Raw genomic sequence first — 24,408 nt, 5'->3', positions numbered from 1 at the left:
GTAGGCTTTACATATAGTTTTATTTAGTTAGCATCCCAAAATGTCATTAGTGTGTGGGTATTAAATGGGATTGCAATCATGGCAATTACTAGATTATATTCCCCCGAGATCACAGTTTAGGGAGACTCAGTGAATGTTTCAAGCAAGTGTGGTCGGCTCTCATGTGAGTGATCACATGATGTACAGTATTTTTTCTCCCTCCTAGCCATCCATTGGGCACTAGACACCACCATTTCCTTTTACAGCACTACTGTTGCCTAATTCAGTCATGACTCAAATCGCTTAAGCTGCGACATGTCCCCGTGTTTAGAAATGGTGAAGAAGGACGTTGCAGTTCTTCCCTGTGCTCCACTGTCAAAGCAGTCCCAAAGGAGGATGGCTAGGTTGCCAGAGTCATGGAAGGGCTGCTTTAGATTTTTGTTCCTAGCACCTCCCCACCCACTTAGACTTCCAGTATCAGACACCATGTTTTCTTCAGAATCCACACATTTTCACTTGCTAAGATTTTGTATTCCTTCAAGGTTTTCATGCCCTTAGGATGTGTTATCTCTTAGCAAGATTTGTCTAACCTAAATTGAAACAGGCACATCTGTAGTTACTGTAATCTGTACAACACTGATTCCATACTGAGAGAAAATAAAAATATAGAACTAAATATGTGTGCATGTGTGTGAATACACATATGTATGTGTATCTGTATATGTGTGTGTGGTGGGGTGTGTGTATTTACCCCAATATATGCGACTTGTAGGCAGTAATCACATTTCACTTGAAAATGATCAAAACTTATAGAAAAGTTTAAAAATAAGAATAATACATATATCTTTTACTCACATTCGTCATTTTTTAACAATATATCCATTCGTGTTTTCCATTCAGTTTCTCTTTCTCCCTAAATACATCTATGTGTATTTCATAAGAATCTAACAGAACCACGGTACAGTTATCAACTTCGGTGAAATTAGCATTCATAAAATTTTTTAATCTAATCTACTGTCTGTGTTTTAATTTTTTCAAATGACCTACCAATTGTACTAATGTTCTTTATAATGTTTTATCTCCTTTGGCATAGAACCAAGTTTAAGATCAGATATCATACTTAGTTTTCATATCTCTTTATTCTTCAATCTAAAATAATCTAGAATATTTCCACAGAATTCTTTGTCTTTTAAAGAATAGTCTTTTGGGGTTTGTCCAATGTTTTATGATATTTAGATTTCGGTTATGAATTTCTTGCCATGTCATCTCTGGGGACACATGATGCCCACCTGTTGTCAATATTAATTTTGATCACTCTGTCAAAATGTTTTTCAATTCTCCACTGTGTAGTTATTATATTTCCCATGCAACTAACAAATGATCCATTTGGAGAAACTATAAGACTTTTCAAATATTCTACTTTTCATCAAAATATTGCCCTGGTCTGAATATTCATTGATGATTCTTGCTTGAACTAATAATTGCTATGATGATTGCAAAATGATGATTTTCAAGTTCCAGCACTTCCTACCCATTTACTAACTGTCATTCAACATCTTGCTGTAAGGAAGATAAGTTGGGTCTTAAGTCAACTTTTTTTTTTATCGGACTTGAATCATGTTATAAATAAAAAAACCTTTCTTTTTAAATTATTTGTTAAGACTTTCTTTGTTCTCATATTGCTGGTTTGAAAATCCCAGAGTTCCCAGAGTGTTCTTAGAAGTTAGACCCTAATCTCAGCAAAGATACAATACTGAAATCTTTAATAAAGTTTGTATTCTTAAAATATGATTCACTTTTAAAGATGCATTTGAAAACATTTAGTTGTGGCTGTGAGCTGTTAGTAGAGAAAATTGAAACTGAAACTCACTTGTCTCCAGAACTAAAGAAAATAGACAAAATGAATTTTATCTCTGCACTACATCTATAAGAGAAATAAATATGACTAATATTTAGACCATTTTCATAAAAATACAGCTTTTGAATTTGTAAAAAAATATAAGCTGATGTTCCTTTTTCCATAAGTCATCACCTAATCTACATTGGGTCTACATAAATCAATATGTAAAATTAGTATTCATTAAAAAGCATACTCATCAATGAATACTGATTTTAGAGTTAGATGTAGACCAGGAGAGGGGGAAAAAAAATACATATAAGTTAAAAGAAGCATTTCAAGCCCTTAGAAATATATTAAACCTTCTGCTTTTGGTTGATGACATGTAGATTTGTTCTTTTTTTTTTTTTTACCTTGTTTTTCTTTCTGTTTCTTTAGTCATTAAAGGAATGTAAAAAAAGGAGGTGCTTAGTTATACTGAATTCTATCAAATGTTCTGTCCTCTGATAGCTGAGTATCTCACGGGCTATAAAGCATTAGTTTCTTAGCTTCACCTCCTTTGACTCTAAAATACCTTACTGTCTTTGGCCTATGTGTCTGAGTAGCATGAAAAAAGACTGACAAAGAGAAGCATAAAGAAAGTAAAGCCTTTTCTCTGAATATAATACTTTAATGCATTAATTTGAAAGTGCTCAATAGCATAACTGTTTTAAAGCCAATGAGAAAGAACATAACAAAATGTTATTTAAATTATTTGTGTGACCATTTAGCTAAATATCTTAGTTGAATCTTTGAGAGTTTCCATGAGAATAAACAGAAGTTCATACTTTCCATACGCCTGTGTTTGAACAAAAGATAATCAATTCCCCCTTAAGCCAGAGTTAATTTCATTAACTGAACTAAGCACCGCAGAAAGGCGAGAGCTTAGGCCAGAGAGTAGTGACTAGTGCCAGCTACTAAGAACAAATTACTGCACTTTCTTGGCCCCAGAGAGTAGTAAGGAGGTTTTAGAGCTGACAAAGCCCAGACAATAGCCAGAGAGAAGCTGGTAGAAGAAAAGAAGAATGCTAAAGTTGTTCTTAGAAGTGAAGATGGAAAAGGATTGCACATTATCTAAATGACATCTTTTTTCAAATTATGAAAACTGACTCTGTCCTAGTACTCATCAGCAGACTGTGGTCCAGAGTTTGCCTTCTGTGGTTCTTGGGAAAATGCAAATGTGAAGAGAATCCTCTTAATGCTATGCATTGCACTGTTCTCTCTAGACTGTCTCCGTTTCTTGGAAACGTGCTTCTTCATTGCAGATGTTACCAAAAACAGAATTTCACTCCCAGTTCATTGAGCTTGAGTCTCAACTGAAACTTGGCCTTTACACGGTGACCTAATTAAGCAAACCAAAATCTGAGTTTGTGAATGCCTCAAAATTATGAAGTCGACACACTAAGGAGAACCAATTATAAATGGCTTTAAGCTATAGCCAGTCAATAATTTCCTTAGTTCGTTTCAACCTTTTCTCCATAAAAGTCTCTCCCAGAACTCCTGTCAGTAGAGTGCTCCTATTGAAATAGTGCAAACTATTTCTGGTTTGGCAGATTCTAAATAATTTTTGCTCAAATAATCTTTAAAAATATTTACTATGCCTCAGTTTATCTCTTAACAGCCTTAACATTTTGAAAGATTGATATAGAAGATAAAAAATGAGAAGTCTTGTCTTACCAGAAGGAAAGGCTTCAAAACAGTTTGAAGATAGTCTTCAATGCAGTAGAGGAAAGCACTACCCTGGCCACATCTCCAGTTATGCAAAAACACTTTAGAGACCACAGTAGAAAAATCTCTTCAAAACTCTCTGGTACCAAGGAAGAAATTCCTCTACATAATAAGGGAAAGCGGTGTCTGGGTATCATGTTGAGCTGCTTTTTGTTTTGTTCTCCATAGAGAGTTATTATTTCCTCATTAAGACTGGAATTGCTCTATGTTTAAAAACTGTTGCTCATTTTTAAGGATGTGTATTTCCCCCTCCCTTCCTTTTTTCTTTTTTTCTTTTCTTTTTTCTTTTTTTCTTTTCTTTTTTTTTTTTTTCAGTTGCTTTTAATCAACTAGGAGCAGAGGACCTGAAGAAGAAGGCTCTCTTTATGGATGACAGTGAGACTGTTATGCATGGTACTGGGCCCGGCCCTGGTAATGAAAGGAAAGGTCCAAGGAGGGGCAGCATCATGGGCACAGGAACTAGCAATGGCATTCTCACAAGGGCTACTGTCTGCAGAAACATCTCTGAAGTTATGTCTGTTGAACACCTTCATGAGAACTGGATAGCAAAAAGAGGAAGCCAGAGGAGGAGAGTAACAAGGGACCTCTGCCAAGAACATGTGACGCACAAACCTGGGCACTTTCAGAAATTCCAGTGAGGGAAGCTGGGGGCTTGCTGGTAGATGTCATATTACTGACATGAATATAAATTGGACCTTTTTTTCTACATGAATGAAGGCAGAGTTTCCGGTCCCTTGTTCATTCGGGTAAATACTTGGAAGGTTTCTTTTAAATGTGAATGTCATGTCAGAGTTAAATACAGAGTTAAAGTTTATTTTAAAAATTGACATCAGGTCAACATTAGTCATGAATATATTGTTTAAAAACATTTAACAGTTTAGTTGGTATATAACCTAGGAGAACTCCCAATGAAGGAGAAAAATAACCAATTATATTGGAAGAAGCAGGAAAACGTAAAAGAATGGAAATCAGTGCAATCCAGTGGTCACTTCTCACCACCGAGGGTCATTGTAAAAATTAGGGTGCCTGGAAGGGGGAAGGCCAAGGATGGGGACAGAAGCTGCTCTAAGTATAAATTTTATTTGCAACATTTTGTCTCTGTCCATTCAAAATTTACATTAACAATTAGTTTTTGAAAAAATTTCACAAATTTTAACTAAAAACAAAATCCACTAAAAAGATAAGAAATCTCTAATCCATTGTAAACCTTGTAATATTTCAACGTTAAAACTTAGTCACAATTTGAAGGCCTCCAGAGGGAATGGTCCAGCTAAAGGGCAGAGTGTGAAGTGATGCTCAGGTTGATGGCAGCTGAGATGATGTTGATGGGCTATTTGAAAAAGATCGCTTTGTGATACTAAATCCTTGCAGCCGTAATTTAAAAGGACAGAAGTCATTAGTTTGCAGTGTTACTCTCTTTGTACCAATAAAACTTGTATTTGCCTTATGTTGCAAGCCTCATTGCTCTGTAACTCAGCATCAGCCAGTGAGTGAGACTTGTCTTAGTAACAGTGACAACCACAAATTTCAGCAGAATAAGTGTTATACGTGGGCATCTGGTCTTCTGAAGTTTATCAGATTGAATCGTTTTCTAAGCTGCATCTTTCTTTTCAGTTCTGGCTAACAGAACTATGATTCAGACAGTTTATAGCATTTGTTTTCTAATAAAAGCAATTGTGAATTTAACTTAAAAAGGAAATTGAAGTTATAGCCTCTCGTTTAACTGAATCGATTGTTTGAGATTTGATCACAAAGCAATCAAAAGAATCTTTGCTTTGTTTGGATGTAATCTAGCAGTCAGCTGCTAAATCCCTGCCCTTTGGAAAACAGGTAAATTTAGCTTGTAACATCCAATTCCGCAGCCCATGTAAACCCTAGCCCTCATCCTAATCTATGTCATTTATTGTGAATTTAATGTTCTTATAGTCCATTTCATTGAACTCCTATGTCTGTGGGTAGCTGTTTCTGTTATATCTCATCCAATACTAATGAGAATGTTTTATGATGACTGATTTAAAAATCCACTTTCAACAAGCATTTAGTAAAAATAGTATACTTTTCGAAGATTAATATTTGGCAGTTATAGAAGGCGTTGTATTGTACATAACTCGGTCACCCAACATCCTGATTTCTCTTCTCTTTTCTCCCACTCTGTACTGGCTGCCTGTTCTTGCCTCTCTTTTCCTTTCTTCTCTTATGTCCATAAAGAGAACAATAAACTCCTTTTTTAATAATAATACAGGGAGTATAGCAATGACCTTATTTGTTAGTATGAGATATAATTGAAATAAAGCATTATGTAAGTTTAAGGTATAAAATGTGTTGACTTGCTAATTTATATATTGCAATATAATTACCACCATAGGGTTACCTAATACCTCTATTGTATCACATAGTTATCATTTCTTTTTTGTGATAAAAACAATTAAATTCTAGTATCTTAGCAACTTTAAAGTTTATGATATAGTACTAATGATTATAATCACTGTGCTATGTATTAGATCTCGGGCTTTTTTTATCTACTAGTTACAAGTTTGTACCCTTAAACCAACTTTTCCATAATTATTCCCCTCCCCCAACCCCTGGTAACCACTATTCCACTCTCTATTTTCATGAGTTCAGCTTTTTGGATTCCATATATAAGTGAGATCATACAGTATTTGTCTTTGAGTAATCTTACTTAGCATAATACCCTCAGTCTCACATATATTGTCTCAAATGACTACTTCCTTCTTTCTCATGCTGCATAATATTCCATTGCATATATATATATGTGTGTGTGCGTGTGTGTGTATGTATATATATGTATATATACATATATATACAGCATTTTTTAATTTATTCATTATTGACAAATATTTGGGTTAAAATTTTGGCAGAAAGATTTCAGTTGCATTATGAGAATTTTCCCAGTCTCGTAAACTTTTTTTTGTTCATTTTTTACTAGACCTTACAATAGCCATTTTCTTGGTTTGAATAACACATTTAAAAAAATTGGAACTAATACAGAAAGCAGTTGAAGAATGGAAAATTTACTTTCTAAAAAAACTTAAACTTCTTGTAATTGATTTATAATTAATTGTTTCCCATGTGACCTTGGAGTCAGTCAGACCTGGGTTTCGATCATGACTCTGCCACTCATTAGCTTTGTGACCTTTGGAAAAACACTCAGCCTCTCTGAGTCTTGATTTCCTTATGCCTTAAGTCATTGGCATAGTACCTGGCAGATAAAAATATTTATTTTTACTAAATTTCTCTCTCCTCCTATAACAGCCCATAATCTGATTTTTAAAAATGAAAGAGTACTAAAATTCAATTTTTGTGGCCAGGATTATGTTAGACAAAATATATTCTCCCTGGTTATAGATAGCTTTCCTATTAATTCTTTTTTTTTTTTATTTCTAAGTAAACAACAATATTATCTTCAAATAATTTTAAACATGAAGTTCATACTTCCTCTTTTCTAATTATTTTACTTCTTACTTCCTACTTTGTTACTGTTTTATAACCTTATTTATCAACCAAGTCTTTGAATTTTTAAAAAGTAGAATCATAGATAATGGCCATAGTTCAAGAGGGAGGAGATAAGATGTGGTAATGACAAGACCTAGGACTAAGGCTATCAAAGGACACATTTTCAAAAAATATCAGCAAGGCCCGAAACTCCTCTGTAATATATCCTTAGCTACCACAGTGTCATTCAGTGGTTTCCAAACACAGACTCCAGCACAGTGCAGAGAGGGCTTCCTCAGACTCAAATGAGCAGCTGGCAAAAAGTTCAGAGATGTCCAGGCTCTAACCACAGATATTCTGATTTACTAGTCTGAGGTGGGCTTAGAAATTTGTATCTTAAAAACCTTTCCAGACAATTTTGTTCGGCCTATTTGGAAACCAATGGCCTAATTCACAACAGCCAAGTAATAGACTATAACTTTTAATAGATATTAAATGTATTTTCCTTTATTTATATGAAAAATGATTTCATAGAATTCTCAACTTAAAAGGAACAGTTTCAATATTATTAATTGAAGAAAAATTATTGCAAAGTTATATTTCTCTCTGGTTTAAAGCAATCTAAGGGCAAGGTATCTTATGTTAATTATTATTCGTACAATACATTTTGAGTTTACAAAGTAACTCTAAGTCTGTTCTTTTATTTGTTCTTCATTACAGCTCTTAGAAATGGGTGAGAATAGAAATGTATAACATCTGTCTATTACCATGCAGCTGGCAATGCCCTTTTACTTCTTTTATCCATTTAAAACTCATTTTGTCGTTATGTATTCTTTAACAATTCAAAGTCATTGCTTCTAGTTCTCTAAGTACTTGATGTTAAATTATGCTTTAATAGTTTTTCATATGTGGGGCCATCTTCTGAGAATTTTATTGTTCTCTGAAGTGAAGGAGTCATTCTGTTAGCTGTCCTGGTTTGGTCACCAGGACAACCAGGGAGCCACATACTAAATTCTGCCACTGTCAGGGTGTGTGTGTGTGGCGGGGGGGATGCGGGGAGTGGTGGTTATCTAGGAAGCCCTTGATAGTATCCAGGTGCACAGAAACCATACTCATGACCCTCCTCTTTCTTCTTAAACGAGCTCATTTTACTATCCTTGAGAACATACAACGAAGGGAATAACCCAACTTAAACTTTGAACAAAAGCTAATTTTAAAAGTTATAAAATCTATTTTCCTTTGAATCAGCGACTCTCAGACTTTTTTATTTTTTACCTGATCATACATAAAATATATGGTATTAACATGTGGAAGATGCATTGTTAATTATTTAATAATTTTTAAAGTAAAGCATTTGTAGATTTGAATACTTTGTTTGCTTACAGATTTTGGCACTTTAAATATTATTAGTGAGAAATTGTTTGTCACTTCATATTATTGCTCACATTTTTCAGGACACCCTGGTATGCGGTGTCAATCTACTTCCCTCTGTAATCCTTTGTTCCAGATGGAAAAGGAAAGCAGCAATCTGGTCACACCACGGGCTTCAACTTGGGAGTTGTTAGTTCAGCGACTTAAGAGCAAGTCTCTCATGCGTACTATAGTGGTTAAACACATGATTAGTGATAAATGTGACAAATAATTGCTTTTTGCCCTGCACTGAGGTGGGGACACTGGTAATGTTATAAAGGAAAACAAAACAAAAACACTTTCTATTTTTTGTTGTTATTCTCATACTGCTTCCACATTTTTAAGTGGGTTTTCCACTTATCAAGATGGATTTTTCTACACATCAAGCAATTCTTCGACATCATCTAGGTGTCTTATAATTCAATGCATTGCTGACACTATCTATTTGTATTTAGCATCAGATCCCACAGGTTAAGGATTTAGTCTCATAAAACTGCCCCTACTTCAGATACCAATCACAAGTCCCAGGTTATCACCTGTATTTCTGACCAACTGGCTGTACATCAGGTTCCCATGACCTATTCCTTGGGGTTGAGGATACAATTTTAAAAGATCATTTAATATATATGTCCACTAAGAATTTAGACAAATTAAGAGAGCAATAGTTTTCTAGTTTTTGCATTAAGATTTCCCTTGTTTTGTTATGTCTCACTCAAATCTCAAATATTTGATAGAAAAAAAAATGGGTGAAGAAACTGTCATAATGTATTTGTAAATTTAGAAACTACCTTATTATTTAGCTTTTATAGTTGTATACTTTCACCTAGGGTTCCTCAGAAGTATGTTTGTAAGACTAGAAATTTAAGGCAATGATCTGAGATACCTTACCAGGGCTTCATTTTTTAGTTCCTCCAGGCTATCAAAAATAGCAGATGTATTTAAATTGCATCATATATTTTAAAATTAATTTTGCTTTGAGGATTTAGTGATATCTGAAAATTACTGAAGCTAAAGCAATGGAGTTTAAACTTCCTCTATCTTTATAATTTAAAAATAATAATTTTGATTCATTTTATTATCCCTAATTTATTTGTTATTATAGAGCAAGTCTTTTATTTTTTTTAATAAATAAGGAAATAAAAATAACAAAGTTAATGATAACATTTTAGGTGACTATTCTTTCCTAAAGCTCTTTATTTAATTCTTATTTTTAGACAAATCTTAGAAAAAACACAAACTTTAGATGCATGAGATAACTATGAATAGTGTTAACTCTGTGTACTTTTATTTATTTTTGTAAACTTTATTACTTTTTAAAAAAATACTTTTTTATTTTTTTTTTTTTTATATCCCCACTACCTTTCTCTTTTATCTTTTTTCTTCAGGCAATAACTTTACAAGGTAGCCAGTGTTACCAACTTGGCTCGATTGTTTTGTATCTTTCACCATTCCTATATAATCAAATGCAAAACAGAGCACACACACATTTACTGTCATTTTGCTTTTTTCATTTTTTCTTAATTTATTTTTTTAATATATATTTCAATAAGGGTTGACATACAATATTATATTAGTTTCAGATGTACAGCACAGTGATTACACATCTGCATAACTTATGAAGTGATCACTTCGATAAATCCAGTACCCACCTGACACTATGCATGGACATTACAGTACTATTGACTATATTCCTCATCTATATGACTATTTTCTAATCATCAGTTTGTCCTCTTAATCCCCTACCCCCTTCACCTATCCACTCCCCAATTTGTCAAACATCAAAATGTTTTCTGTAGGTATGATTTTCCATTTTGTTTGTCCAATTATCCCGTTCTCTAGATTCCACATATAAGTGAAATCATATGACATGTGTCTTTCTCTGATTGACTTGCTTCATTTAGCACAAATATTCTCTAGGTCCCTCTATGTTGATGCAGATGGCAAGATTTCTTTTTTTTTATGGCTGAGTAATATTCCATTGTATGTATGTACCAATTCTTTATCCATTCATCTATTGATGAACACCACATTGCCTCCATATCTAGCTATTGTAAATAATGCTGCAATGAACATATGGATGCACATGTCTCTTCAAAGTAATCTTTTAAGTTTCTTCCCATAAATATCCAGAAATGGGATTAGTGGGTCCTTTTTTGTTTCTTGTTATAACCTTTGTTTTAAAGTCTATTTTGTCTGGTATAGGTATTGCTACCCTATCTTTTTGTTTGTTTGTTTCCATTTTCATGAAATATCTTTTTCCATCCTATTACTTCCACTCTCTGTGTGTTCCAATGTTAAGTGAGTCTCTTATAGGTAGCGTATGTAAGGGTTTTGTTTTCTTATCCATTCGGTCACCTTATATCTTTTGATTGGAGCGCTTAATCTACTTATGTTTAAAGTAATTGATGATAGACATGTAAATATTGCCATTTTATTATTCATATTTTTTATCTTTTTCTTCTTCTTAAAGAAGTCCCTTTAACGATTCTTGTAATAGACGATGAACTTCTTTATCTTTTCTTGTCTAAGTTGGTCTTTATCTACCTTCAATTCTAAATGATGGTTTTATTGGGTAGAGTAATCTTGGCTGTAGGTCCTTATTTTTTATCACTTTGAATATATCATGCGAATCCCTTCTGGCCTGCAGAGTTTCTGTTGAGCAATCAGCTGACAGTCTTACAGGGCCTCCTTTGTAGGTAACTAACTGCTTTTCTTTCACTGCTTTTAAGATTCTCTCTTTGTCTTTAGCTTTTGGAATTTGATTATGACATGTCTTGATGTGGGCCTCTTGAATTCATCTTATTTAGAACTCTCTGCACTTCCTGGGCTTGCTTATATGTCTATTTCTTTCACCAGGTTAAGGAATTTTTCAGTCAAATAGGTTTTTAATTCTTTGATCTTTCTCTTCTCCTTCTGGTATCCCTATGATGTGAATATTGGTATTTCTGATGTTGTCCCAGAGACCCCTTAAACTATTCCCATTTTTAAAATTTTTTTTCTTGTTATTCTGATTGGGTGTTTTCTGCTACCTTGTTTTCCAAATTGTTGATTTGATCCTCGCATCATCTACTCTACTATTGATTTGCTCTAATATATTCTTTATTTCAGTAATTGTATTTTTTTATTTATGATTGGTTCTTTTTCATGTTTTCTATCTTCATTTACATATGTCCTATCACTTTTTTGAAGTTTTCACTGAGATCATTGAACATTTTTATGACCAGTGTTTTAAATTCCGCATCTGGTAAATTGCTTGTCTCCATTTTGTTTAGCTATTTTTTTGTTTGTTTTTCTGGAGCTTTGCTATGTCTTTTCATTTGGGACATGTTTCTTTGTCTCCCCACTTTATCTGTCTTTCTGTGTTCGTTTCTATCTATTAGGTAGACCTGCTGTGTCTTCCAGTCTTGTTAGAATAACCTTACATAGTAGGCGTCTGAATCTTAGTGGGGCAGTCTCCCTGGTCACCTGAGCCAGGTGTTGCATGTGTGTCCCATGTGTGGGTTGTATGCGATCTCTTACTGTTGTTGAGCCTTGATTGTTGTTGGCATATCAATGGGAGGGATTGCTCCTCAGGCTGATGGGTTATAAGAATTGGCTGTGACTACAGTGGAGGAGCTGTTGTTTAGGGGCTGACCCTAAGGAGCAGGATTTGCTTTAGCAGGACTCTGGTGTCTCCCAGTCTGCCCTTTGAATGTGTCTTTCGTGGAGGTCCTTTGGTGTGGTCTGAAACTGGCCACCAGGCATATTAGTTCTGGGGCCTCTTGATAAGGGCTCTGTTGCAAACCAAGGTCAACTGCTGACTGTGCCTTGCCCAGAGGCACTTGGTAAAAGTTAATGTGATCTGAAGATGATTGCCTCCTGTGCTGAGTTTGCAGGTGCCTGGGAGAAGCTAAGCTATGAACCAAGGCTGGCTGCTGCTAGTGCTGGGCTTAGGACTGCTAGCAAGAGCTAGAGGACATACCCAAATCAGATAATGTTTGTTTGGTGTCTGTGATTTTTGAAAGATTTTAGGAAATCTACAGCATTGGCTAAGACAGGCCATTTTCATTGAGAATCCATGAGAAGTGGCTTAGGTAGGTCTGAAAGTTGGATAAGGTGGGGTCTCAAGAAATTATCAGGGCAGAGCCAATGGTGTTAGCCAGATTGATGAAGACTCAGCTATGGTGCTTGCAGATTGGGTAGGGTAAAGGCAAAGGAACAATGGCTTCTGCCAGTGTTTCTGCCTGGGAGAAAGCTGCCCATCCAGCCCTTACCCCGACATCAAACAATTCCATTTCTCTCCATACATTCTTTCCATCTTTCGAGCTGCTGCTCACTGCTGGAGCTCAGAACGAGCGAATCTGTCAGTGAGTAAGTCTGTGAAGGGGCCCCTTAAGAGGAATACCGGGGACTCTGGCCACTCTTTGTCTCACTTAGCCACAATACCTGCTGGTTTTCACAGACAGAAGTTGTGGGGCTTCTCTTCTTGGCCCTGGAGCCCTGGCCTGGGGAGTTTGGTGTAGGGTTGGGACTTTTCACTCCTCAGAGGGAACCTCTGCAGCCAAGATAGCCCTTCTAATTTTTAACTCCCTGTTACATGTCTCTGCCTCCCCTAGCAGTTTTGATGTGGCTTCTGCATATTCTTTGTTATAGGACTTCTGTTCAGCTAGATTCCAGGTGATTCTCAATGATGATTGTTCTGTAGTTTCGTCGTAGTTTTGATGTGGTCAGGAGAGGAGGCAAGCACAGCATTTACCCACTCTGCCATCTTAACCGGAACTCTTGTCACTGTTTGCTTTTTAAAAGAGATAATACTTTTTATACTGATTTTTCTGCATTTCACCCTTCTCACTTGAGAATACAATATAGAAAGTCTTCTTCATCATCATGTATAGTTTTAACTCATTCTTTTGGTGGTTGCATATTTCATGATGTATATACATCACAACTGTCTTTCTGCTAAAGGGCATTTATATAATTTCACCTTTTCAACCCTACGAATAATGCTGCATTACATATTTTTGTACATATAGCCTTAAAAAATGGTACTTTATTTCTGTGTTGTAAATCCCCAAAAGTGAAAATGTTAAATCAAAAGATATATATATTTTTAAATTTTACTAGGCATTCCATAATTACATTCCAAAATAGCTGGTATGATGCCCATTTCTCAAAAAAAGAGAATTCATTTTCAGTCCTCATTAGAAGTAGGTTATATTTTTCTATTTAATGTTGTCTAATATAATAGATAAGGATGATAGCTATGATTACACTTGAGTATCCTTTAAAAAATGTAATACAAATTAGAATCGTTTATTTTTTAAATTATTTATATCATTTGCTTACTTTCCTATAGAATTATGGCTTTTATTGTAATCAATAATAGTATTCTTTATTTTAATACAAAATATTTCAAATAAAAATTTTACTCTAGTATCTTATATTTCCAGCAGATAAAATTAACACACTCAATAAAAGTATAGCTATGTAATTAAGTTATCGTTCATCTGAAAATTCTGCATTTTTTTAAAACTAGATTTTAGCAGAAAGAATTGGAAAAGTTATTAACAGCACATTAGTAGTAGTGTATCATGAATGAAGATGTGGAAATCATGGCTTTAAAAAAATGTGGAAATAAGGCCCTAGATGATGGAGTAGCTCTTGTCATCTGTGAACTCCACACACACCTGCATGCACTGCCCCGGAAGCCGGTTCTGCCCAGCATCTTGGTGACTCTGGTTAGCCTGATATGTTGCACAGGGCTGCTGTCCATGATGGCGGCACACAAGCGGTCTGGTGCTTGGAAGCAGCACTATATTTGTGTCTGGGTCCTGGATATCTGGGTCTTGGTCCATGGGGATGATCTTCCACTCTTACTAAAGCATTTATATTGTATGTAAAAAAATAAAATTAAATTAAAAAATAAGGCCCTAGACAGGAGTAAGAGACAAGAAGTTTAATAAATAGTTTGTCCTGTGTTCATAGATATAATAATGAGTTAAAGTTTTCATTAAAATTACAATTCTAGAAACATGGGATATTATTTAACGGGAAACTTAGATCAATGTGCTATTCTAACACTTCCCCCCACCCCTTCTCTCCTAGAGCTACAGCTTGTTGCTTGATTGAATTATTGGAGATAAAAAGTATTAAAATGTATCCTAGGACACCGAAGAGGAAAATCAGATCAATTTTGCGCTGACCTTTGTGTCGAATGGCAGCGAAAAGGTCATATATACAATTGGAATAACTCGACCCTTTAAACATCATCCATGTTGTACTTGCAGGGCAGAAGCATTGACTTGTATAAAAGTAGTTTTGGAGACCATTTTATAGTGGACATGTGAGAAAGTCATGCAACTTAGAAAACATTTTTTACTACAGTCATCGAATTTTCCCTAAATAGTCCTTAAAGCCAGTGTCTTAAAAGAGAATAAAGTTCAGTAGTATAAGCTGACATAAAGACCTCTCACATGTATGGTAATTCCATGACTGACAACTATACATTTCTGGAAAAATATGCTCTTAAAATTGTAGCAGTTTTTTAGCCCAGTTTTCCAGTTCATAATTCCTAATTTGTGACTGGTTAGGGTAGTATACATTTATGGAAAGAAACCTCCTTTGAATCAATTTGGGTAAAAGAAAAACAACATCACTTTATCTCTGAAGATTGTGTGACTTTTTCTAATATGTGTCTACTATTTCGGGGCTTCTAGGATCAGGTAACAGTTTCTACTTTTGACAAATGTTCTATTTTTCTGCGGGAACTTTATCTTAATGCCACTAAAGAATATAGAACCTAGTTTCTCAATAAACATTTATTGAATGAATAAATGAGCCAACTATCTCATTGTTTAATTAAATGAGCTAAGAAGGGCAAGCCAAATTAATTTCTTACGTACTAAGCATTAGAAACCAAATTACACAGAAAAGAAGACTGGTAGAGAAGAACTGTGCTCAAGCATTATAATCTCACAAAAACCATTTGAGAAATTACTATTGTATTCTAGCCCAGGTCTGCTTTTTTAGAATTTCATAGTTCATAGTATCTGTCTTCACATCACTGCGAATGCACGATCCTTTACATCTCTGAAATTTTTTTTTAGTATTCAATTTTAGATATTACATCAGCTATTTTTAGAATGGTCTCTTCATTTATTTGTTTTTCCCTCATTAATATTCCAGGTTTTGCAGGTGAATATCCCAGATTCCACATTCTTATAAAGTTGCGAAATTTTCTTTATTTTTAAAAATATTTGTTCAACTGATATTTTTATTGCATAGGATGTGTTAGTTACTGAAGACAGAACTATTTACTAAGATAAAAGTTTTATTTACATCATTAAACTGACCTTAAATTGTTACTTTGTATATTGTACATTTTTAACATTTTTATGTTGAAACACTTTAAAAAGGTTTAAATAGGACTTATTAAAAACATCATAGATCACAGCATAGCTTACTAAGCCCCTCGTAGAAATAATAATAATTTACAATCTCTCTTTTTAAAATTGTCAGTGCACAACAGGTTAATACTAAATAAATAAAATGTTATTTTTGTGATGATACTATTTTCAAAATTATTCACATTTAATAATGCAGTATTTGAAATATGTCATGAAATGTAGTTTAAGGATATGATTAGGCTTATTTTTTCTAGGTGTAGTTATTGTAGCCTTTTTCAAAAAGCTTAAAAGTACCTTTAAAAATCATATCTATTGATTATGTCTTACATCTTAATCTTTCTTTTCTGCGTAGTCCTTGAAGACTCAAAAGCAGTCAATTTCAAACAATTATAAACGGATCTTATTGTGCTAGATCTGACAACTTTTATTTCAGTATATTTTCCAAAGTCATAAAAGCAACTAAAAAAATCTCCAAAGAGCCAAGGCAGAAAGTCATTTGAACTTGTCCATTCAACTTCCCACTCCTTAGTATGATATTTATGAGACCAATTCATAAATTGAACTTTATGATCAAGTCAACCAATATTAATTCAGATAGGTTTTATATATATATAAAAAATTTCTACTTTACATTATTTTATTAATTTGGTTTCTTATTAATAATTCCCTTGTCTGAGACCATAGATTAATTCCTTTATTAACAACTCTAGTGATAAAATCTAAAAGGTAGATCTATGTCTATGAAGATATGACATTTTACAGATGCTTATGTCATTGAGCATAGAAAGAGAAGTTCAAAGGGAGGGAAAAAAGAGAGAAAATGTCCAATGTAAACTCAATGGTGAGAAAGTGACATAGCCCCAAATATTTTAGCTGATAATCAGCTAATATAAAAATATCGAAAAGTACTTTTTCTAAATATACTCAAAGTTACTTAGATGAAATATTCTAAAAATGACTCTTGAGAATCTTTTTTGATTAACAGATATAGACACCGATACAGAAAAGATTAAATCATCTGCCCAATGTCTGTCACTGGTTAAAATCACAATTTTAAAAGATTAAATCATCTGCCCAATGTCTGTCACTGGTTAAAATCTGGGGCTGTCTACACGGCCCCAGATTTATGCTGATTTACAACTGAGCTTAGCAAATTAAACAATACATTCTGTGAGATATCAAAGCCATAACTTAACTTCAATAGAATAGACTCTGGAATGATTGTTTTTACACTCCATTTTGCCATGTTGCTCATTATATCATATAGCTTACAAAATTATATAGCTTTCTAAGGTGATGTTTATTTTTATCCACAATTAAACTGAATAGCCATTTCTCTGATGAGTAACTACCAGTTAATCTGAATTAATCAAAACCTACATTGAGTAGAGTCCTTGAAAATGCACCCCTTCTTGTAGTTAATTGTATTGAAAATAAGAAACAGTTCACTACCTCAATACTTATTTTTAAGGGCTAATAATACTATAATTCCCTAAAGTTTTCAAACTACAAAATTATAAATTTTTTACATGTAAACTAAAGTAAGTATTTACTGATTCTGTAATAGAATTATTTGCATGTGATAAAAAGCAACTTTAATTCGCTCACAAAAAAATGGGCTTTTATTGGTGAAATAAGAAGCGAACTTGCAGAGTAGCAAAGTATGTAAAAAGTGTTGATGCTGCTGGACATCGGGATTCAATGGAACTGCTCCTTTCCACTCTTTCACTTCATTCTTGTCTTTCTCTTTAGATTAACTTTCTGTACATAGCCAAAATATTAGTACACACGGTCGATGAATATTAGATCTTATGATTTCAAAAGATACCATGAGACTAATATAAAACACTGAGTATCAAACCCAAACATCTCAGAGGTGCTCTGGGAGGCTCCTTTTGGTTAAGGTGAGTCCCCTTAGAACAAACTTTCCTGTCTGAGGAGCCAAATCTGGGAAGGGGTTGTGATTTGAGATGTATATTTTATCTACATCAGATTAGAAAGGTAAAGAATTTTCTACTAAGATGGGTTGTATTAGTAAAATAACTTTAATAAAATTAAATGCAATCACCATTTAAAACAATCCTTAGATATAAATCTCAATAACAAATCAACTAATATCAACCTCATAAATAATCAAAATAAAAAATTTAACTTTGGAATTGGTGGTTTGACTTGAGAAAAATGTCCATGGACTTAATTAAAATGGATTTTTGTAAACCAAACTTCAACCTCAAATCTCATTTGTTAGAATTATCTTACGTTCTTTTTATCATTTATATTTTGTTTCTACCTTTTTAGGTCATTGTTTTTCTTTTTGGTATAAATGGAATTTTAATGTTTAGCTTTGAAAATTGATATTGGAGAAAAGAATTAAGAGAATATAAAGGGGAAATAAAAGGGGGAAAACTTTTTTTTCCTCAGATGTCAATAAAAAAAAAAAGCACACTTTTCTTTCAATAAATATCCCAATAAAGCGATGAACTGAGAACATTCACAAAATCCAGTCTTACTCCTATCTGATGTACAGACTTTTGTGAAATAGGTAATTCATTTGTTGCTGCTGCTATTTTTGTTGTTAAAATTCTGTTTTGGGAGCTGTTATTCATACAGAGGAGTCTTTTAGATAATCCAGTAATTTTTTTTTATTAATTGTAAACTGAGGAATAATATGTAAGTTGATGTTTCCATTGTGGGAAGTCTTTGTTAAATCTTTCTTCTTTGCTATATGCCATAAGATCGATGAACTCCTAGACATAGTGTTTCAGACTCTTATTTTTGTCCATTTCTAGAGAGTCATAATCCAACTGACTTCTTCATGAATTATTCTTCCTTGATATCTTACAAATTCAGCAACTTCAGTACCATTTAATATGTATTATATATTACTTCTTAGAGTATTGCCACTAACCTTGCTTCTGTAAATGCTTCAAAATGTAGTCAACCAAGAGCTTTTATTACCTTTTTAAATTTTTTTTCAAAAATTGATCAAAAAGGATTGAACTTTACTTTGGCATAAAAAAATATGTAAGTGCTAAATTTTCCTGAAATGAGTAAACATCAACAAAAAACTACTTATATGTGAAAGAAAAATGTAAGAATTTATTTAGAAACATAAACATTTAGAAAAATATTAAAAGTATATCATTTTGAAAATTATTATTTTACTGTTTAAATTACCAATATAATATTATTTGTTATCAACCATTTTGAGTTTTTTTATAAAGTAGCAATTTTTATTATAAGAGAAATTTCTTCAGACTTAAAAAACTCTGTTAAATTTAAAAGCACTAAACTGAAAAGGTAAACATAAATATTTGAAATTGTTACCTTTTACTTCTGAAGGATGATCTTGTTACAATTGGTCTCATTCATATTTCCATAAATAACTACTAGCTCTTTTAAAACAAATTATATGTTCATATTAGTAGCTCGGATGAAACTTAATCTTCATTTTTAAATAATATTTTAGTTTGCAAAATCATATTGAAATTTATTCAAGTAGTGTAGTAGTTTGCAAGACCCCAAGGACACATTTATGTGCTAATAAATATATTAGTTTAAAATTAATCTTTTCATTTAAAAAATTTAACATTGCTTACCTAAAGCTATTAACTTGAATAAATGTAGAAAAATGCAGAAGTTCAGCTGTAGAATAAATATACGATAAGTAACACATCATAGACTTTCATAATAAACACATTTTCAACCATATCAGAAGTCATATAGTGCTTAAAAATATGTCTATATCTTTATCTTTATGTCTGTATCACCTATAACTATAAAATTTTCAATTTTTTTAAACTACTTATTTAACCTCTCTGTGTCACTAATTTCTCACTTCTAAAACATTGGATATAATACTGACTCATACTTTTGTATGAGAATTAATTCAGTAAATTGCTATAAAATATTTAGAGGAGTTCCTGGCATACAGTAAGCACTCAATAAAGATTTGCTGTTACAATTATTATTTATCAGATGGTCAGTAGAGAGGATAGAATTTCTCAAATCAGCAATATAATTCATTATGTAATAACATTTCAGCCTTCTTCAAATTGTGCCTTACATGTGATAAAGAAATGACATTCAGTAACTTTCAATAGCGAAGGAAACAACATGGATTATGGCACAGAAAAATGCAGCACAACCTGATGATTTGGCATGCCCTATTGCATTTTCTCAAATGCACCTAATGAAGGAGAATATGATAATGCGAAAGACATTTCACGCCTTGTAAACATCTGAAAGTTGATTTTACAGGGAAGCCTGTATGTTAAATCAATGATAGTCATTTGCATCAGTAACTACTCAGTGAGCCATTCTGTGATGAAAAATGATTTTTGGAGAAGGCGCTGCTATGACTTATGTAGAGCACTAATGTGATACTGAAGTATTCTATTTTATTACGTGTTTTTAAAAGGTGTTAACATCTTATTGTGAAGAGTGGCTCTTTATGCCATTGCTAATAGCAACTTAGTGGCCATATCGGCTAGAGATGCCACATTATGAAAATAAATTATAAGCTCTGGAATAAGAGTTATTTTATTTATTTTCTCCTGAAAGTTAAAAAAAATACCTTTATCAAGATATAATTTACAGATATAAAATTTACCTATTTAAAGCATATAATCAATGAATTTTAAAAAGCTGTGCAATTATCATCATAATAGATTTTAAAATATTTTCATCATCCGAGAAATTCAATATTCCTTAGTAGTCACTTTGCAAACCCTGTCCTATATAAACCCAGATAATGATGTTATTTGTGTCCTATACTCTATTAGTATGGTGCATTATATTGATTGACATGTAGACTTTAACCAATGTTGCATTACTGGGATAATCACATGTGGTCATCACATATAATTCTTTTTATGTGTCGATCAGTTTGCTAGTATTTTATTGAGTTTTGTGTCTATTTTCATAAGGGACATTTTTCTATAATTCTATTTTCTTGTGATATCTTTATCTTATTTTTGTATTAGGGCTGTACTGGACTCATGGAATTAGTTAGAAGTGTTCTATATTTTGGCAGAGTTTATGAAAGATTGGTATTAATTCTTTTTTAAATGTTTTGTGGAATTCATTGCTGAAGCCATTTAGTCCTGCATTTTCTTTTGTGGGAAATTCCTAAATAATGAATTCAATTACTTTATTTGTTTATAGATCTGTTCAAATTATCTATTTCTTCTTGACTCAATTAAGTACCTTACATCTTCCTAGGAATATGTTCATTTCACATGGGTTTTCTATTTTTTTAATATACAAAATAGGGGTTTTCTTAAGATCCTTTTTATTTCTGTAAAGTCAGTAGTAATGTCTCCTCTTTCATTCCTGAATTTAGTAATTTGAGACTTCTCTCTTATTCTTTTAATCAGTCTACCCCAAATTTTGTCAACTTAGTTGATCTTTTCAAAGAACTTTTGGTTTGTTGATTTTCTCTATTACTTTTCTTTACTCTGTTTAATTTATTTCCACTCAAATATGTATTATTTCTTTTTATTTGCTTGCTTTGTGTTTACCTTGCTTTTTTTCTAGTTCCTTAAGGTGGAAAGTTAGATTGACTGAGAGTTTTCTTCTTTTTAACACAGGTGTTAATTATTACTTTCCTTCTAAGCATTGATTTTTGGTGCATTTTATAAGTTTTGGACAGTATTTTTTACTTTAAGTCATCCCAAAATATTTTATGATTTTCTTGTGATATCTCCTTGGATCCATTGATACATTGGTTAATTAGAAATATCTTATTTAATTTCCACATGTTTGTGAATTCTCTAAATTCCCTTCTCTTTGATTTCTAATTAAATTACTTTATGGTCAGAAAACAATCTTTGTATCACTGCATTTTCTTTTTTTTTAATTTATTAAGGCTTGTTTATCCTGGAGAATATTTCCTGTACACTTGAGATAAATGCATGTTCTGTTGTTTTGGGATAGAGTCTCCTACAGATATTTATTAGATTTACATTATATTTAAGACTTCTATTTCCTGGTGGAAGTCCTGACTGTCTCATCTATTATTGATAAAGGAGTATTGTCACCTCTATTATTGTTAAATTATCTGTTTCTCCCTTCAATTCTGTCAGTTTTTTATTTATATATTTTGAGGCTTTATTGTTTTTACATATTTATATATTTATATATATATTTATATATATACACATATAAATAAATACATATTTATATATACATATAAATAAATTTTATTGTTTATATATATTTATACATATAAGTAAATTTATATGTATAAATAAATATATAGAGAGAAATATATATATTTCTAATTGTTATATCATCAGTTAGATCAGTTAAATTTATATATATTTCTAATTATTACATCATCAGATAATTGACTCATTATTATTTGATATGTCTTTCTTATCTTTAGCAATTATTTTTGTTTTAAAGTTATCTTGTCTTTGTCAATATAATCACTTTAGCTCTGTTTTAGATACAGTTTGCATAATATATGTTTTTGTATCTTATTATTTTAAGCCTGTCAGTGTATTTGAATCTAAAATGTGTTTCTTGTAAGCAACATACTGTTGGATCACCTTTTTATAAATTTGTTGTTTCTTGTGGAAATTCCTGCTTTAAGATATTGATGCTTCATATAGATCTTCCTATTTACCTATCTTTTCGGTACACTTTTAATTTTCTTTTTGTTCAATTCCAGTGAGTTTTTCTTAAATTTATTATCTAAATCTTCTATTGATGGTTCTACTATCACAGTTGTATTTATATATGTATATATACATATGTACATATACATATGAATCTAATTATACGAATGCTTCTTTTATAAAATGCAAATGCTGTTTTAATTTTATGGACAATATTTTTTTTCTTGCAGTATCTCTGAATGTATCAGTTATTTATTTTTTAAGTTTACTGCCTTTCCTTGAAATATCACAATTTTTATTGAGTACTTTCTGTTTGTTAGTTTGTTTTGGTTTGGTCTCTGTCTTTCACGTTTAAAACTTTCCTCAAAATGTGACACTTCTTGGTTCTCACTTTATATTTAAGAATGAAGTAACAACAACAAAAAAATAAATGTGAACTTCTGGATCTATTTAAAAGAGAGGCTTATAGAATGATTGCCCTCTTTATAAAATTGTTGGGCAAATTTTAAACTATTACTTTTTGGGAATCACAGCTGGCAGTATCTCTTTGTATTGTCTAATTTACCAAAGAAAAATCCTTTATCTCCAAGATGGGGCTGTAAGTCTTCCTTCTGATACTCACTGACCAACTAAATCCTCTCTTAATCTCAAATTTCTCTGGTTCAAACCCTTCAGAGAGTGATTATCCAATCTTCTCTAGATGTAGTTCAGTTTTAGTTATCTGAGTATGAGGGTGGCTTAGAGATCTAGAGGCCTAACTTTTAGAAACTTTCAATGTGTCCAACTTTTTAAAACTATCAACCATCCTGTGTCCAATATGTCGATTTTTCTATTTTCTAAGATATACTTGAGATCTATGATGGACATTGGCTAGCCTCCTGATTTTCCATCTCCCTTTCCTTTTTGCTCACCTGAATGATGTTAGCTTTCATTTTTTTCTGGCATGCCAAATAAGTTAGTGTTTACAATTATTATTTTTATTTTTTGCATTTTATTTTCTATTTTCTCATTCTCTCTGTTGGTAAGGTTATTTTTTACATTGTACCTATGCTTTTAATGAGGCTCCTCTGAGATTTTGAATGTAATGTGTGAGATCTGTCTATGGTCTTTACTACAGATTCCTCATCAGAATAACCATTTTTTTCAAAGAATATTTGCTACCATGCATTGAATCATATTTTGGGGATACTATGATAAATATGGTATATGTACAGTTGGCAGAGTCTAAGGGGAAGATATTCATGTAACTAAATAACTAAATAATTAGTTATTCAGCTTAAATGATTTATACATATCTCATTTCATAATCTGGCTAAATGATACAGTGGATAACATCATACTCTCACTAAAATGTAACTATGGTCAAGTAATTTAATGTTTCTCTGCCTCAGTTTTCTCACTTGTAAGCTACAGTTCCTATATCATATGGTTATTATAATGATTACAAAAGTTAATACATTTAAGGTATTTAGGATAATGCTTAATACAGCGTAACCATGTAATAAATGTTCACCAAAACAAAACAAAATAAATCAAATAAATAAACAAAAACATACACTTTCTTGAGTGTTGTTGTATGGTAAGCCTTAAAATCATAGGTGTGAAACCTAAGACTGTTTGAAAAAGCTGTTTCGCATTATGGTCATATATGGTCATAGAACTCATGCTATTTCCTAAACGGAGAAAATACTTTTCATTATTTATTCCACTTATTCAGTTGTTCCGGTGTTTTTAAAAACTAGAATTCGATTTTTCTTTTTTTTCCCTCCATATATTAGGTGCTTATCTCCATATTTACTTAATTATATTCATTGTTTCACTTGTTTATTGATAGATAGGTGTTATTTTTATTTTACCGGTTAGAAAAATGAATCCCAGAGAAGTATGCTGCTAACTCAACATCACAAAGAGCAGAGAAGGTATGCACTATTGATACTGAAAGAATCAATCAAAG

Source organism: Rousettus aegyptiacus, unplaced genomic scaffold, assembly GCF_014176215.1.
Source record: "Rousettus aegyptiacus isolate mRouAeg1 unplaced genomic scaffold, mRouAeg1.p scaffold_m13_p_11, whole genome shotgun sequence".
Lineage (NCBI taxonomy): Eukaryota > Metazoa > Chordata > Mammalia > Chiroptera > Pteropodidae > Rousettus > Rousettus aegyptiacus.
Note: the sequence above shows the minus strand (reverse complement) of the source record.